This window comes from Oryctolagus cuniculus, chromosome 1 (genome assembly GCF_051225735.1).
Source record: "Oryctolagus cuniculus isolate XC-2025 breed Fujian yellow rabbit chromosome 1, ASM5122573v1, whole genome shotgun sequence".
In the NCBI taxonomy this organism is placed as follows: Eukaryota; Metazoa; Chordata; class Mammalia; order Lagomorpha; family Leporidae; genus Oryctolagus; species Oryctolagus cuniculus.
In genome coordinates this window covers 186,454,310-186,472,018 of record NC_142867.1, presented here as the reverse complement: position 1 = coordinate 186,472,018, position 17,709 = coordinate 186,454,310, and the positions used below count along the sequence as shown (strand labels likewise).

The 17,709-nt window shown below is 36.6% G+C and overlaps 1 long non-coding RNA gene across 1 annotated transcript in view; it reads left to right on the top strand.

The window, feature by feature from the left end:
- LOC149128790 (uncharacterized) overlaps positions 1-14,387 on the top strand; it is an 81,616-nt gene extending 67,229 nt beyond the window's left edge. Inside the window, exons 2-3 of the long non-coding RNA XR_016213791.1 lie at positions 7,352-7,423; positions 14,068-14,387. This is a non-coding gene — a long non-coding RNA (uncharacterized LOC149128790). The remainder of the gene's footprint in view (positions 1-7,351; positions 7,424-14,067) is intronic.
- The last annotated feature ends 3,322 nt before the right edge of the window (positions 14,388-17,709 follow it).

Sequence of the window (17,709 nt, the reverse complement as noted above, 5' to 3'; positions counted from 1 at the left end):
CCTGGCTTGACTTTCCATGGCTCCCAGCTTCAGCCTGGTCCATCTTGCCTTTTCAAGCATTTGAACCAGAATGAATTCTGTCTATTTCTGTCTCTAAAAGTACAGTAAAGACATAAGAGTAGAAATGTCCTTGTTGAAGCAGAATGGGGAAATCCCAAGCTGATTAAGTCATCTCTTTAACTGCTCTAGGATAGATTCCCATCATTCCTGCGGGCAAGATTAAAACTCATGCCATTGCTGGATACTTGAAAAATGTTGAGGCTATACTAACTCATACTGAATGGGAAATACCATACAATCACTGTGGAAAACAATTTACAACTGTTATTAATGCTTGTGATATATATATATATATGTATATGTATATATATATACACACACATATATGTTGGTTTCTGTTAATATCCCTATTTTTCAAATAGAGCAAATATAGTCAGGAGGTCAGATAATTGGCTTAAGTTCAGGTAACTGGTAATTGAGGATTCAAGCACAGTCTGCTGAACTTCACATTAGTAACTACATTAATTACAACAGTTGACACTTAAATCAACTTTTTTTGAAAAAAAAAAAAAAACAACAAATTCAATCAGTTCTTTATTTAAAATGAGGATATTCCTACTAAGAATAGTAAAGATATTAAATGCTGTCTATGAATTTATTTGTATCATAAATTTTTTCCACACTGTGTTACCCGGTGTTACAAAATTTTACTCTAATCACTTGATTCACAAATATTAATGTGAAAATGAATTTCAAATAAATTAACAGCGACTGGCATTTATTTCACCTAGTGACAACATAATTTTAAATTTCAAAGAAATGATTAATTAACTTAGTAATGTACACACCATGTATAGTAACACCAATCAAAGGCGTTTGTACCAGGTTACTTTTTCTTGACTAGACTATTATCACTTTATTTTAGCTGAGATTTATGTCCAAATGAAGAAAAACTTTGATCTTAATCTTTTCTTTCTTTTTGAGATCAAAGTTTCACATGTTACACCATGCTTTACAAGGTCTCAATGCAAAGCACACTGCTGTAAAGTATTAAACTAATGCAAAGGATAATTTACTTTCATTCTGGGAACTGTAGCTTAGACATAGGGGTCTTATTTCATAATGCTTTATTATAAACCATAAACTCATTAGAATATGGAAGGAAGAGTGAGTTTGTTGCACAACACATCTCAAATTTTTTTCCATTTACTCTTTAATTTTTTTTTATTTTTTGGACAGGCAGAGTGGACAGTGAGAGAGAGCGAGCGAGAGAAAGGTCTTCCTTTTCCGTTGGTTCACCCTCCAATGGCTGCTGCAGCCAGTGCACTGTGGCTGGTGCACCACGCTGATCTAAAGCCAGGAGCCAGGTGCTTTTCCTGGTCTCCCTTGTGGGCTCAGGGCCCAAGGACTTGGGCCATCCTCCACTGCACTCCCGGGCCACAGCAGAGAGTTGGACAGAAAGAGGAGCGACCAGGGCAGAATCCAGAGCCCTGACCAGGACTAGAACCCGGGGTGCCGGCTACGAAGGCAGAGGATTAGCCTATTGAGCCGCGGTGCCAGCCTCCATTTCCTCTCGGCCATTTGGTCCTAGATTTTCAGAGACTAGTTTGCCTGGTTGTGTGTATGTGTGTGTGTAGGAAAAGTATGTTTATGCATTTCATTGTGTTTCCTCATTTTCTTGGATGAGGGAGACAGAAAGTCAAAGCTATTTCTATAGTCTTTCTTGTTCTTTCTAATGTTCACTGCTAAATGGTGCAGAATATATATTATTATCTTTCTAATGCAGGCTCAATTCATGTGTAAGGCATCCAAGCAAGTACTGTAAACAGCCTGTCACTTCCAACCTCACAGAGCCACCAGAATGACTTTTTAAAAATCACATTGATCACAGCAGAAATTTAATTCTTCAGTTGTGAAATGAGGTAGAGAAGTCCTTACTATCTAAGATAATTGTGTTGCAACTATTGATTAATGAGAGAAATTTTCATAGAACATGTAGTTTTCGTCTGACTCTGTGGCTCCCTCTCCCATCCCCATTTATCTCTCTTTTCCTCTCTCCTATTATTCCTCTTTCTTTCCCCTGCTGTTGCTTTTTCTCCCTTGTCCCTTTTCTATTTCCCTCAACCTACAATTTTTCCTCTTTTTGCTCTTCCTTATCTATCTCTGCTCCTTCCACCCTCATGATGTAAATATTGGATAAGCATTGACTTAATTGGTGAGAGAAATTTTACAATTATTTGAAGATAAAACTGTTTTTTATTTATTTTAAATCTTCTGTAGTCTTTAATATGGTTGGTTATACAACTGTTATTTACTGTCTACACTTACAGGATTATCACAATGAAGTAATAAATTTAACATTTCAGTTTAAACATTGGATATGGAGGGATGAGAGGAAATTCCCTCTCAACCCATTCTAGATTCACTAAAATAGACTGCAATGGAGAGATTGACAGGAGAAAATGCATATACATTGGGTAACATACATGGCAACATCACAGGAGAGCGATTGCCTAATAACCTACTGCTATTCAGAAACTCATGTCCTTCCCCTGACAGGGAAGAGGAAGATGGAGGTGCAGGCATTTTGAAGGAGTTGATAAATGTTGTTTCGGAGAGATGACTGGGTCTGAAGAGCAGACTGTGACCTGGGAAGAAGCTTCTCAGGGCTCTGGGGGAGGTAGAAGTTGGACATGTTGATAGGAAGGTAAGGGGCGGAACTTCATTGGGAATGCAGATTGTTTCATTATGCACATAAAGTACTCTCAAAGCTGCCTGATGAATAGCAGGTGAAAAATCTGTCTGGACTTGGTGATTTATAATTTTTCTGTTAATCCTTCCTAACTCTTTGGTGAGAAAGATGATCAGGAGGATACAGACATCTACCTAATTTGGTCCTTGAATATTGTGTTGGGATCACCTCTTGATTATGTCCCATTAGAATATAGCCTCTATCTCACTGCCTTTTTTAGGTCCTCAAACATGTTTTGTTTTTCCAAATAGCCTCACCTCACAACTTTGTATATGCTATTCCCTTTGAGGCGCCATACTCCAAATCTGTCTTTTCTGAAAACACTAATTCTTTGAATCTCACCTGAATTTTTCAGTTCCTAAAAGTGTTTTGAATCCTTCCTTTAATAGTCTTTGGAAACCTTATTACTCCATTTCCTGATACTGGCACAGTGATAATTGAACAATTGTTCTGTAATACTTTCTAAAGGTGTTCCTCCCTTGACAGAAAATAGAAGTTTCACCTGGTGGGGAACTGTGTCTATCTTATTGAATACAGATAACAAATTAATTTGAATTCAAGCTGAAAGAAATTTTTTGAGCCAGTCAACTCAATCCAAAGATATAATGAAATCTAAGACAATAAAAGTAACTAAAAATATTGGAAAATCAACTTCATACTTATTCCCCTATATAAAATTTTAAGATAATCGATAGAGATATTTTTACATTTATTTTGATTCAAAAATGTAAAAGTATTTTGCAATAAGTTTTTTACAAAATGTTGCAACTTTTTACCATAAGAGACACTGACTTAAGAACTGGAAAATCTTAGGGTGAGTGTTTGTCCCAGTGGTTAAGATACCCACCTCCCATATTAGAGTGCCAACATTTGATATCCACCACTGGCTGCAGACTATAGCTTCCTGGTAACATAGATGCTGGATGGCACTGATGATGGCTCAAGTGGTTAGTTTCCTGCCACCCACTTGGAAACCTGTGTTGAGTCCCTGGCTCCTGGCTTTGGCCCTGTCCAATTTTGGCATTTTATTTATTTATTTATTTATTTTTAAATTTATTTAATGAATACAAATTTCCAAAGTACAGCTTTTGGATTACAATGGCTTTCCCCCAACCCCATAACTTCCTCCCACCCGCAACCCTCCCATCTCCTGCTCCCTCTACCATCCCATTCACATCAAGATTCATTTTCAATTATCTGGATATACAGAAGATCAATTTAGTACATACTAAGTAAAGATTTCATCAGTTTGCACCCACACAGAAACACAAAGTATAAAGTACTGTTTGAGTACTAGTTATAACATTAATTCACATAGTACAACACATTAAGGACAGAGATCCTACATGCATCCTAAGTGCACAGTGACTCCTGCTGTTGACTTAATAATTGACACTCTTGTTTAGGGCGTCAGTAATCACCCTAGGCTCTTGTCATGAGTTGCCAAGGCTATGGAAGCCTTTTGAGTTCACCAACTCCGATCTTATTTAGACAAGGTCGTAGTCAAAGTGGAAGTTCTCTCCACCCTTCAGATAAAGGTAGCTCCTTCTTTGATGGCCCATTCTTTCCACTGGGATCTCACTGATAGAGATCTTTCATTTAGGGTTTTTTTTGTTTGTTTGTTTGTTTGTTTGTTTGTTTTCCAGAGTGTCTTGGCTTTCCATACCTAAAATACTCTCCTGGACTCCCTTTGACTCTTAATCCTATCATTATGATCAATTGTGAACTAAAACTGATCACTTGGACTACTGAGATGGCATTGGTACATGCCACCTTGATGGGATTGAATTGGAATACCCAGGCACATTTCTAACTCTACCGTTTAGGGCAAGTCTGATTGAGCATGTGCCAAACTGTACATCTCCTCCCTCTCTTATTCCCACTCTTATATTTAACGGGGATCACTTTTCAGTTAAATTTCAACACCTAAGAATAATTGTGTGTTAATTAAAGAGTTCAACCAATAGTATTAAGTATAACCAAAAAAAAAAAAATACTAAAAGTGATAAAGTATTAAGTTGTTCATCAACAGTCAGGACAAGGACTGATTAAGTCATCGTTTCTCATAGTGTCCCTCCAAGATGATGGAATAGGGAGGGAGCACACTGATAGTCCGGGAAAAGATAGTTTAATAAAAGTGGAGATATTGTAGTTTCAGGGAAGATTTAGGGACAAAACTGCAGAGGAAACTCTTCCAGAACTAGTGGGATACGGTGGACCTACGTGGAGGGTACAGACCCATGGCTCGGGACCCCAGCCGCCGAGTCTACACAGTTTTGGCATTTTAGGCATTTGGGTAGGTGTTCCAACAGATAAGAATACTCTCTGAATCCTACACCTATCCTCCGACCCCTATATCCCTCAAAAATAAATTAAAATGAAACAAAAAAGTACTCATTTTTAAGGATTTATTTACTTATTTTGAAAGTCAGAGTTAGCCGGTGCAGTGGCTCATTAGGCTAATCCTCCGCCTGTGGCACTGGCACACCGTGTTCTAGTCCTGGCCAGGGTGCCCGATTCTGTCCCGGTTGCCCCTCTTCCAGGCCAGCTCTCTTCTGTGGCCCGGGAGTGCAGTGGATAATGGCCCAAGTGCTTGGGCCCTGCACCTGATGGGAGACCAGGATAAGTACCTGGCTCCTGCCTTCGGATCAACACGGTGTGCCGGCCGTGGCGGCCATTGAAGGGTGAACCAACAGCAAAGGAAGACCTTTCTCTCTGTCTCTCTCTCTCACTGTCCACTCTGCCTGTCAAAAAAAAAAGTCAGAATTAGACATATTCTATACAGTGGTTCATCCACAGATGACTACAATAGCCAGGCCTGGAACAGGCCAAAACAAGAGCTTCATCAGTGTCTCAAACACTTAAGCCATCTTTCATTGCTTTTCCCAGGCCATTAACAGAGAGCTGGATTCAAGGTGGAGCAGTGGCACCCATATAGGATGGTGGTGTTGAGGCAGCAGCTTTACCTGCTACACAACTCCAGCCCCTCTGATTGTTGTTACTAGCATGGGGACAAATTTTTTAGGCACCTACATTATTTCTAGGATATGAGGTTTGAATAAAGTCATATACACAATTATTTTCACAATTAAAAATACTGTACACATTTCAAATTTATTAGATCTCTGAAGTTTTTAAGAAATGGTAATATTAATAATTTTTTGCAATTTTGTTAACCAAAATTTCTTCAAACATTTCTGATTTGGACAAACTCTCTGAAAGCCAGCAAGACTTTGAATGCTTAAAAGGTTTTTACAATATACTTAATGTATTTTCTAGACATTTATTTATTTGAAAGGCAAAGTGAGAGAGGGAGAGACAGAGTGAGAGAGATAAATCTTTCATCTGCTGGTTCACTCTCCAAATGGCTGCAATAGCTAGGTCTGGCCCACACCAAAACCAGGAACCAGAAACTCCATCAAGGTCTTCCACATGGATGGCAGGACCATCTTCTGTTGCTGTTTCCAGGCTCAGTACTAGGAAGCTGGGTTGGAAATGGAGCAGCCAGTACTCAAAACAGCACCCTAACATGTGGTTCTGGCAGTAGCAAGTGGTGACTTAACTCACTCTGCCACAATGCCAGCCCCTAGTCAATTCTTAATTATTACTTAAAAATATTTTTTCTCACCTTGACACTCTGCACAGAATGCTGCTATGTTGCTATTTTTGTTTAGTTGGTTGTTTTTGGAGCATTCAACATATATTTCTTGATTTTGAATGTGAATCAGATCATTTCTAGGCTTCCTTATCATGATTCTCTTCAACAGTAGCAGGTGCTATTGGGATATTTATTCTGCATCCAGACTATATGCCCCTGGTAATGACACTGGTTTATAACAAATGGATCCTGCGAAAGCTGTGTGTTGACCCGGGTCTACAATATTATTTTCTGCTATTTTTTTCCAACTATTTGCACAAGATAAGGTGTGTGTCTGCATATATCAACAACAGCCAGAGGGGGAAAAGATATGTTCTTTTTCTCACTAGAGTTTCTTCAATGACATGTCAATCAAAGTATGGTAGTTTAGTTGTCACAGTAATATTGAAATGAGTATTAAGCCTTACAAACAAAGTGAAACTGAAAAAGCATCTGCAGAACACTGATTTTAATCTTAGTTATATCAAATATTTACTATGGCAAACTAAAATATTCATCCTAAAAAAAATAGAAAAAAAGCTATTGCTTTTCAGGTCATTCCTCTAAAGGATCAAGGAAGAAGGGACTGTCAAATGTTCCTAAATGCTACCGTAATGTTGGTAGTTTGCAAATATGGAGCAGTTATTGTTTGATTTTTGACTTCGTTACTTCCCAAGTTTGGCAGAAACCCTGCAGCATATTCTCAGGGAAAAAGGAAAAAAAAAAAAAAAACAGACATTTCAACCATCTGCCAGATATACCTATCAAATTATTCATTTCTCAGGCTGCTTAAGGTTATTTAAATTCATAGCTTTTCAAACTACTGACAAGGTTTGCACACTGTGAAGAAAATGAATATTGTTAAGGGTTAAATGGACAGCTTCACACTTTAAATGCATTATAAATTCACCCCAGGCACTTTCCTACTGATTTTTCTCTTTATTATTTTATTTTACAATCAGAGACTCTTCATAATTGTGGACCATGCTGGCAATCTGCATGACAACGGAAAGATTGAAACAAAACTGACCCAGGTATGGGACAATAGTTGCATTATACCTACAAGGAAAGAAGCTTTCACATTTTAAATACACAAACACTGCTTTCAGAAACAAAGATATACAAATGATACAGTCTGCCTTGTTGGACATATACCTTCCTCTGTGCAATTTGCATGGCTTGACATGAAGACGGCAAGAACACCTTTAGAAGTGGTCATCATTAAAATGCAGGCTGTCTATCAAGAGAAATTGTCTCCCAGAAATCAATAACTGAAAACCCTTGTGGCTCACTGTTCTTCCAGACATTTTCAAATTTTTATAATGTTAAAAATACTATAGAGAAAGTAGAGGTTCCATTTCTTTGATTTTTTTTTATCACATTCTGTCAGTCCTAGGTCAAGTTTCATAACTCAAAGACATACATTTACAACTAGGTGTAGTTCAAAGGGGTGTTGACCTGTGATTTGCAAAACCCTTTAGATTTACTCTGTGGTTGTCCTGAGAGATTCTCCTCTTTCATATACCACAAGAGTAATACAAACAAGAAAAGGCCTCAGGAGTCCAGGAGGAGGTTTAGGATGACATTGGACCTTACACCCCCTGGTGGCCACGAGGTCATATTTCATTGTTACTTTTTTGATTTTATAAAATTGGTTTAATGAGAAATTGAAAGGTATTTTTTAAATCTTTGAGGCAAAGTAGCAGTCATGCAGTGAGAATATGGCAAATATTATGTGTTTGAAAATGATTCCACTTGAACACCAGGATCTGTGCTGTAGAGTCAATTTAATAAAATCACATTCTTTACTATAAGATATTGTTGGCAGAAAGACATTCTAATCTCTTCCCAGCAAGAAACTTGGGTGAGTTACATAATTTTCTGAGTCTTAATTTTCTTACCTGTAAAATAGAGCTAGTAAGTCTATCACATAGTTCTTTGATACAATAAATGAAACAATAGTTTACAGAGGCTGATTTTGTAGAGGTAAAGAGAAATGACTATTGGAAAGGAGAACTGTAATGTGCTAATATATCACTGTATTGACATAATTGATAGTTTATAGTTTTAAATAATAGTTATGAATACTTTTATATATAAAATATTATATTTTTATTTTATGAATTATGAATATTGCTTATTTACTAGTACCTGAAGTTGAGATATGTAAAGTATAAATTAAAAAAAATCTCCCTCTATCCGTAAACAAAATCATAATTATAAACAGCCATGTCAAAGTGAGTTCATTAAGTCTAAAGCTAATATACCAGCCCTTTGCACTGAAAACAATATGAAGTTGTGTGATTACATTAGCATTTATTAACTCAAAACATGCAAATATTGTATAAGATGTGCAGTGTTTTATTAGATATGAGTTCCTTAAAAAGATCATGGAATGGGGCTGATGTTGTGGCTGTGGGTTAAGCTGCTGCTTGTGTCACGGGCATCATGCATGATCACCAGTTCAAGTCTCAGGCACTCTACTTCCAATCCAGCTCCCTGGTAATGTGTCTGGGAGGGCAACAGAAGGTGTTCCAATTACCTGTTCACCTGTTACCCACATGGGAGACCCTCATGGAATTCAGGCTCCTAACTCTGACCTGGCCCAGCCCTAGCAGTTGCAGCCATTGTGGCCATTTGGAGATTGAATCAGCAGATGGAAGATCTTTGTCTCTGTCTCTCTTTGCTATATTGCCTTTCAATAATGTTTTTAAGATCATAGAATATGTGCATTGTCTTTTAATTCTGTGAATTTTTAAGTTCTCATTGTCACTTGAGTGAAGTTTGGATTATTGAGAAGATAAGCAGACGCAAAAAGAAACATCTGCAAAGAATAGGAACTTTTGGCTCTTTTTAGAGACCATGGCGTTTAGAGGCAGCAGACTATGCATAGCTCTGTTGTTCGGTGACCCCGATTTGGATTCTAGAGCCCTTAGCTGAAATAACTTGTGACATAGGGATGCTTTTAAATCACTCTCTGCATAAGATTGTTTTGAGGGTTACATAAATGCATAGGTATAAGTGTATGCTAAGTTCCTGACACTGAAGAATAGTAATTATGGCTAACCTATTGGTACGCCTTCATAGGGATCACCAGAGGAATGCTTGATGGCATATTTAAAAACTTAAAGAATAATAGAATATTCCTACAATGTTTAGTCCTAGGTTTGTGGTGAATAGTATCTTCAAGATGATGAAAAGGGAATGGTTAGATTGTCTTCTACCCTTAGTCTTAACAATATCTTTGTAACAATGGGGTTTCATTTGGAGAAAAGTAGGATTTCTTGACCATGGAATCCTTTGTACATTGAAATGGATTATTGAAGGATGCATTATTTCATTCACTGAAAAACTTCAAGAAAATTTTTAAGGATGAGAAAGATTCTTTAGAAGCAGATTATATCTGATATTCTAAGGAAAGAAGTTTAGAATATCCACTTTGCTTTTAATAATTCATCTTAAGGAGCATAAGTCAGGCTAAAAAGACTTAGACCCTAGAACTATGCCCCTACACATCTTAGTGCAGGTAGTGGGGCATGGGCCTCTGGGAACAGTCTGAAAACCAGCAGTCAGAGAAGACTGTCAGAACAGTGTGGACAATTCATAGTCTTAGGAGTACACAGTGTTCACTCCAGTGTCTCTGGCATTACGTGATTGCAGGTTAGGACAGGAAATTGTGCTCTTGCAGCTCTTAGCCATTTTACCCCATACTTATCCTTTCAAAAAGTATGAGTAGCCTATAAAATATATTTGATTCAGCAAGATAAAGGCAAACTAAAAATAATTAGAAGAGCCATTCTGGACTTTGGAGAGATGAACTTGGTAGGGAGAAAGTTAAAGATTACTGCAAACAAATATTGCCTATGAGGTCCTGCATAATTGATAGAAGTGGAGGGTGAATTTTTTAACTGCTATGAAAAGATGGAAAAAGGTTAGTTACATAATTCAGAATGTGCAAAGAATAAAAGCAAACAGGGCAATAAGTAAGGAATAATGAGTTTCAGATAAAATATAATGATTCTTATTCCTATATTCAAAAAGAAAGTCTTTATATCGATACTCATAAAGAACTTGCTGTTAAGGTGGTGAGGAATAGCCTCAATAGCAGCCTTAGAGTGTGTATAGAAATGGATTTCACAGAGCTGGCTGATTCTTATTATGTGCTTTCATGTAGGCTAATGGCATAATAAAAAAATTCATTCTAGCAAACATAATTCAATGAGTGGACGAAACAAACCAGTGCAACAAGGCAACAGTAATCTAAGTAGGCAAGATTTGGACTGTCAGCAAGTAGCAGAGCCTGAGTGTTCAGCTGGAAAGCAGCTAAGTAGCCTCCCCTGGTAAGGAGCCCATCATGAACAAAAAGAGCTAACTCCTAATAATGTTAGGGAAGTAGCTAGATGATAAGAACAGGGACTAAGGCAAAGGAAAGAAGACAGAGAATCATCTATCCAGACTGGAGCAGAAAATGAAGTTGGTATCTCAAGAACTCTGTTAAAATCCAGCTTTGTTAACTTTGTTGCACTTTGTTAAAATCCCAATCCGGGTCACCTAACAACACAGCTGTGTGTATTCTGCTGCCTCTAAACTCCAAGGTCTCTGAAAAGAGCCTAAATTCCCTATTCTTTGGAGAAGTTTCTTTTTGTGACTGCTTATCTTCTCAGTCATCTGAACTTCACTCAAGTGACAATAAGAGAACTTAAAATTCTCAGAACTGGAATTAAAATCCATGGGGGCACAAGGTTAGAAGTAAGAGAATCTACAAGTGTTCTTCCAGAATGCTGATTAATAAACTAAAAGTAGGGCTTAAATAAACATACAGGTTCAGTAATGCTAGCTGGATATAAAGGAGTTACTGATATTTTTGTGGGATACTATAAGGTCATGTGTTCTTCCTTTCTCTCAAAATAAATCTAAAATCTTAGAGTCAAACAGTGAACAACATGTGGTGTGAACACATCAAAAGTTTTTATAAGGCAATTTGAAGTCTCTCCTCTTTCATTAAGCTTGCTTTGATCATTTGTTTTCAATCTCTAATAACTTTGAAATAACTCTGAGTGGTGCCCCTATTTTAGAATCCTTATGAATTCCTTATATTTTTATTTATACGATGATTTCAATTTGACTTTTCAAGTCCCTCATTCTTTTTTTTAAAGATTTATTTATTTATTTAAAAGAGTTACACAGAGAGAGGAGAGGCGCGGCGGGGGGGGGGAGGTCTTCCATCCAATGGTTCACTTCCCAGATGGCCTCAATGGCTGGAGCTGCGCCGATCCAAAGCCAGGAGCCAGGAGCTTCTTCCGGGTCTCCTACGTGGGTGCAGGGCCCAAGGCCTTGCACCATCTTCTACTGCTTTCCCAGGCCATAAGAGAGAGCTGGATTGGAAGTGGAGCAGACGCTCTTGAACCAGTGCCCATATGGGATGACAGTGCTTCAGGCCAGGGTGTTAACCCGCTGCACCACAGCGCCACCCCCCCCCCCCCTTTTTTTTTTTGCTACTTCATTGCTTCCCTTTCCTATCACTTATTCTATAAATTTATTTTTTCCAACTTTGGCTATACTATTCTTGTTTACAATTTTAGACAATGAGATTTATTTATACCAGATAAAATAGTTTCACTTGTTTTCTAGCACATTCTATGTATTTTTTTTTTTTTTACTATTACAATTATCCCAGATGCCTTAATGTATTGGGTCAGGTGTGTAGATATTAAGAGGTATAATAATAAATATAAATTATTTTATCTAACAAATTGTAAAAAACTCTTCTGGGGACTGATTTAACAAAAACAAAATAGGAAAGCTCAAAAAGCTCAAATATCTATTTTGAAATCGTTGTCATTACATAGGTGACAGTGGTGGCAAGGGAAATCATTTTGTGCTTTACAAAGCAATTCTGTGCTTCTACTTTCTCTGTTTTGAGTAAGAAAATTCCCCTGAAGGTATACATATGAGGGTGAAGTTCAATGAAATTTAAAGTTGCCTGACTCAGTGTCAGTCTGAAACTTTGGATTTCTAAATAAAATTGACAAAGTCATTTATAGAAACTTCACATTTTTATCCTTGGGACTAATAGCAGCAGGGAATAGAAACATCTAACCAACAAGATAGAAATATAGGTCCCCTGATGTTTTGTGATTTCTTTAAGTGAAAATAATAGAAGATGAAAGCAAATCTTCACTTAGTCTTGTTTGTGATGCCTAATAATTATCTTTGTGGAGATAAAAATGCTCATAGAAAAAAACATTTAAAAATTCCATAGGCTTAGCCATGCCAATACAGACTTAAATTTTTTTAAATAAATTCCATAGAAAAGGACCTGAAAATGATTGAGAATAGGTTATTTTCATGGTAATTCATTCATTCAATATTGAGCAACATCTTAACCATTGCTATCACCATTTTGAAGGAAGATACAAATGTATCTTCACTTACAATGGGTATAAGGTCCAGTAAAACCAATGTGGGTAGCAAATATCCATGGAAAATGCATTGAAAATACCAAATCTACCCAACATCATAGTTTCGCAACGAAGTATGCCAGTAAAGTTCTAGCTTTTTACCCTCTGATAATGTGGCTGACTGGAAGCCACAGATGGAGTATTTTACTGCATTTTGCTAGCTAAGGAAAGATCAGAACTCAAAATTTTATGTACTGCTTTCATTGAATATCACTTGTGCAGAGTCAAAAAATTTATAAATAGTTCCTGGCTCACAATGGTTTGATTTACTATCTATATTTTGGAAGACATAATAAAAGATGTGAGGGATATTTTAATAAGTATTAGATAATATATTATTAACTCTGCACTGCAAGTACTTAATGTACTGCTTGCCATACAGTAGATACATAATTTTGGTGAATTTATTGAAAAATCTGGTCAGAAAAGGGATAGAGTTATGTTAAGAAGTCTGCATTAATAAACATAAGATACAGTGGGGAACTGGAGGAAGAAGTTCATTCTTACCTACAGAAGTCAGAGAAGGCAATCCATGTAAACTCATTGTTGACCTTAGTATTATGGGAAGATATTTATCCATGAAGCCAGAGGGAGGAAGAACAGTCTATGAGAAGACCATGGTATGCAGGATTGTACTATAGATAACTGACATTATATTGTATGTATCATCAAGTTTTAAAAATTAGATGACTAACTTCTAGAGTAAAAGGAAAGGAAAGGGAATTCAGCTTATAATATTTAAAAACAATGTTTTTATCAAAGAATACACCATTCAAAGTAGTAGGAAAAACCCAAACCAAAACAAATGAGATGGCATTTTTTAGTGCTAGCAAGAGTTTTTTCAATTATGAATCTAAGATTAATAGGAAAAACATTGAAGTTCAAAAACTTTCTAGAAGATATTTTGTCAAACTGACTTACAAATGTTACACATATTTGATCAAGCCATTCTACTTTAAGAGATTTAGCTTGAAAGCCACCAAGTCTGCCCCAAGATATATATAACATAATAATTAAGAAAGATTGAATTATAAAGGAATTTTTAATACACAAAATATGCAACACTAACAATGGTCAAGCAATTATAATTTATCAAAGGAATATTACACTTGAAAGATTGCTAAAACTATAATATTAAGTGAATATTAAAAGCATATACAAAAGCATAAGCACATTGGCATCAATTTATTAAAAACAAACATTTTTTTTTTTTCCAGGGTGTCTTGGCTTTCCATGCCTAAAATACTCTCATGGGCTCTTCAGCCATATCTGAATGCCTTAAGGGCTGATTCTAAGGAAGACCTAAATGGAAGATCTCTGCTAGTGAGATCCCAGTGGAAACAATGGGGCCATCAAAGAAGGAGGTACCTTTCTCTGAAGGGAGGAGAGAACTTCCACTTTGACTATGACCCTGTCGGAATAAGATCGAAGTCGGCGAACTCAAAAGGCTTCCATAGCCTTGGCAACTCATGACTAGAGCCTAGGGTGATTACTGATGCCATAAACAAGAGTGTCAATCGTTAAACCAACAACAGGAGTCACTGTGTACTTACTTCTCATGTGGGATCTGTCCTTAGTGTGTTGTCCAATGTGAAGTAATGCTGTAACTAGTACTGAAACAGTATTTTACACTTTGTGTTTCTGTGTGGGTGCAAACTGATGAAATCTTTACTTAATATATACTGAATTGATCTTCTGTATATAAAGAGAATTGAAAATGAATCTTGATGTGAATGGAATGGGAGAGGGAGCGGGAGAAGGGAGGGGTGTGAGTGGGAGGGAAGTTATGGGGGGGAAGCTGTTGTAATCCAAAAGCTGTACTTTGAAAATTTATATTTACTAAATAAAAAATTAAAAAAAAAACAAACATGTCTTTTACATTACCCATTTTATTCAGGCAATATCATTGTTCTTGATTGAGGATTGGTAACCATATTTGTGAATCAATATTGCCTTCCCCAGCACCGAGATTGTATTGTATAAGCTTCTGTACTGTAAAGGAATCAATTAACAGAGTGAAAAGATAGTCTGTGATTGAGAGAATATTTGCAATTTGGAATACTTGTGCACTGTTGTAGGAATGCAGAATGCTGTAGCTGCTGTAGGAAATATTCTGAACTTTCCTTAGAAAGTTAAAATTAGAATCATCATGGAATCCAGCAATTCCAGTTGTGAGAATGCATCCAAAAGAATTGAAAGCAAAACCTGGAAGAGCTATCAGTATTCCTATATTCATTGCAGTTTTATTCACAATGGTCCAGTTGTAATCACAGCATAAATGTCCATCTACCAACAATTAAAAACTGTGTGTATACGCAATGTTATACCAGTCAGCCTATAAAAAATGAGGAAATTTTGCAATATACAGTGCCGTATATAAACCTGGAGAATGTGATGCTAAGGAACAATAAAGACAAATATTATATGTTTTATGATGTGTTTAAAATAACCAAATTCATAGAGCCTAAGAGTACAGTAAGGGTTTCCAGAAGCTGAGAGAAGAGAGAAATAAGGAGTTACTAATCAACACATATTACATTTCAGTCAAGCAAAATGAATGGACTCTAGAGATCTGTTGAAAAAGATGAAAATATATAAAGGAGATTAAGATGACACAGTGAGTCCCAAGTTCTAGGGCCAAAGATTCCTTATCACTCAATTGGGAAAAATCGTTGCTTCCTGTAGGTAACTACTTTCCTAAATAAGACACAGCATTCCCCTTGAATCTCTGCTGGACTTTTAAATATATAGTGACGTTCTGACTTTGAGGCTAAGCCTCATGAAGGACTGAAAGCTTAGCCTTCTTCCTTTCTGGGATCGGCTTGCTAGGTTCCATGTGATGAATCAAGATACCAAAATTACAGTTCTAGCTGAGATTCCAGGACACATTAGCATTAGCCATATGAATGTCAGTCTTCCAGCCCCAGCTGAGTGATCCCAACCAGTGCTACAAGGAACAGATATTTGCTTCTCTGTCACCTTGTACAACAGAAAATAAACAGTGTTGATTTAAACCATTAACTTCTGTTACACAGCAACAGACAACCAAAACAAAGGACAACTCTGTAGTGGAAACTGAGATTCAGATATTCTTTGAAATGATTTGTCAAAGTCACATTCACTTTGTGTTTGAGATAGGCATAGTGACAAGATTCAAGTCTGGTTGTATATAAGCCACCTCATTCACATGCTAACAGATTCCTATTTTTTATGAGATCTTTTTATATCAATACTTTCCTTGAGTTACCCTTCAAAATGAGTTCAGAACAAATCCTCGTGTCAAGAAGAGCCACACACCTGCTGTTTTTTTCTTCTTGCCACTTATCTGTATTTAAATAGATCTAAAATATTTATCTAAAAGATAAATATGTGTCAAAGTCACTTGATATTAAAATTTTGTACATTTTAAATTTATCATAAAATACTATTGAAACTTAGGTCACAATGAAAAATGTAGCTTCTTCATGCTTGCATGAATGATCTTCATAGAAATCGGGGCTCTTTCTTCAGGAGAGAAAACACTCGTTTTGTTGACTGTGCATTTCTACCTTGAGTACCATCAAGGAGTAAAACAGTATTGGTCTTTGCCTTGCCATCGCTGTATGGCTACCTGTAGATGCAGTGAGTTACTAAGTTGGTGCTTAAGGAAATGTATGAGGCATGAATGACTCACCTTTTGCTCTATTAGTCTAAAGAGCGCTGCCCAGGAGATCAGTAAGAAACATTTTGCATTCCTTCCCCTTGTTGGAAGCTTGTCAAGGTAGGTCCCTATAGGGGAATTCCTGTTGTGAATCATTCCTGTCTCTCACTATGTAGATACATTTGTTTAGTGATGGGATTTCTATATTGCTCCATAGCTAAGTGGCATTCTTCAATATAAACTTTAGCTAGAGTGATTATGGATATTATTACTCATACTGAAGACGATAGAGAAAGAGGGTATCAAATACAACAAATGTTAATTGATAGATAATTCAATCGTATATCAGGATTGTCCTTGGCAAACTAAGATGGCAATCCTAGCTTTAACACTAACAAAGGCAATGTGTTCAATTCTGTCTGCATTGTTCTATTGCTCTATTACTCAATTAAGTCAGTCCTTATGATGGGAGAAATAGTTATTTTTATCTACCACCTTCGAACTCTAACATTGATAATTTCTTAAAGCTTCCTAGCTTTCAGAGCCATGCTTTGTCATGTAAGTAACCTGTATTAGTGTAAAAAAATCTACAAGATTATTCATAAAATTGTAAATGTTGCTTTTTTGTTCATAAGATGTAATGTTCATTTCAATATATTCAAATATATATACACACAAACACAAACATCTGTGTTTGACAGTCTTTGGGGTTTTAATATTTATAACTACTTCTTTGATATTTAGAAAAAAATTAAAACAAAGTCTAATGATATCCAGTGACTGCTTACTATGTAGTAACACTTACATTATCTCATTTAATCCTATTAACATCATTTGAGATGGATCTTATCTCTCTATTTCATTAATGAGGACACTGAGGCTCAAAGATACCGTGATCAGGTAATGATGGTAAAGCCAGAACTTGAACTTAGATCTATTTGGGTCCACAATCCATATGGTTAATCGTGGTGTTATTCCACCTTACTGTTCAGCTCACGGTAGCTGATAATTAAGTTGGGAATTGATGGCTCATTTCTCATTTTACTCTGTGTTATACGACTGGTTCATGTGTGAAGATAAGTGCACCTGAGCTCAGTTCTCAGAGCATTCATTTCTAATTAGCAAGAATATCTAGTATTCTATTTCTATAGTCATAGAACTATTCCATCATATCTCACAGCTCCACTTCTCTCAGTTGAAATTTCATCACTTGATTTGG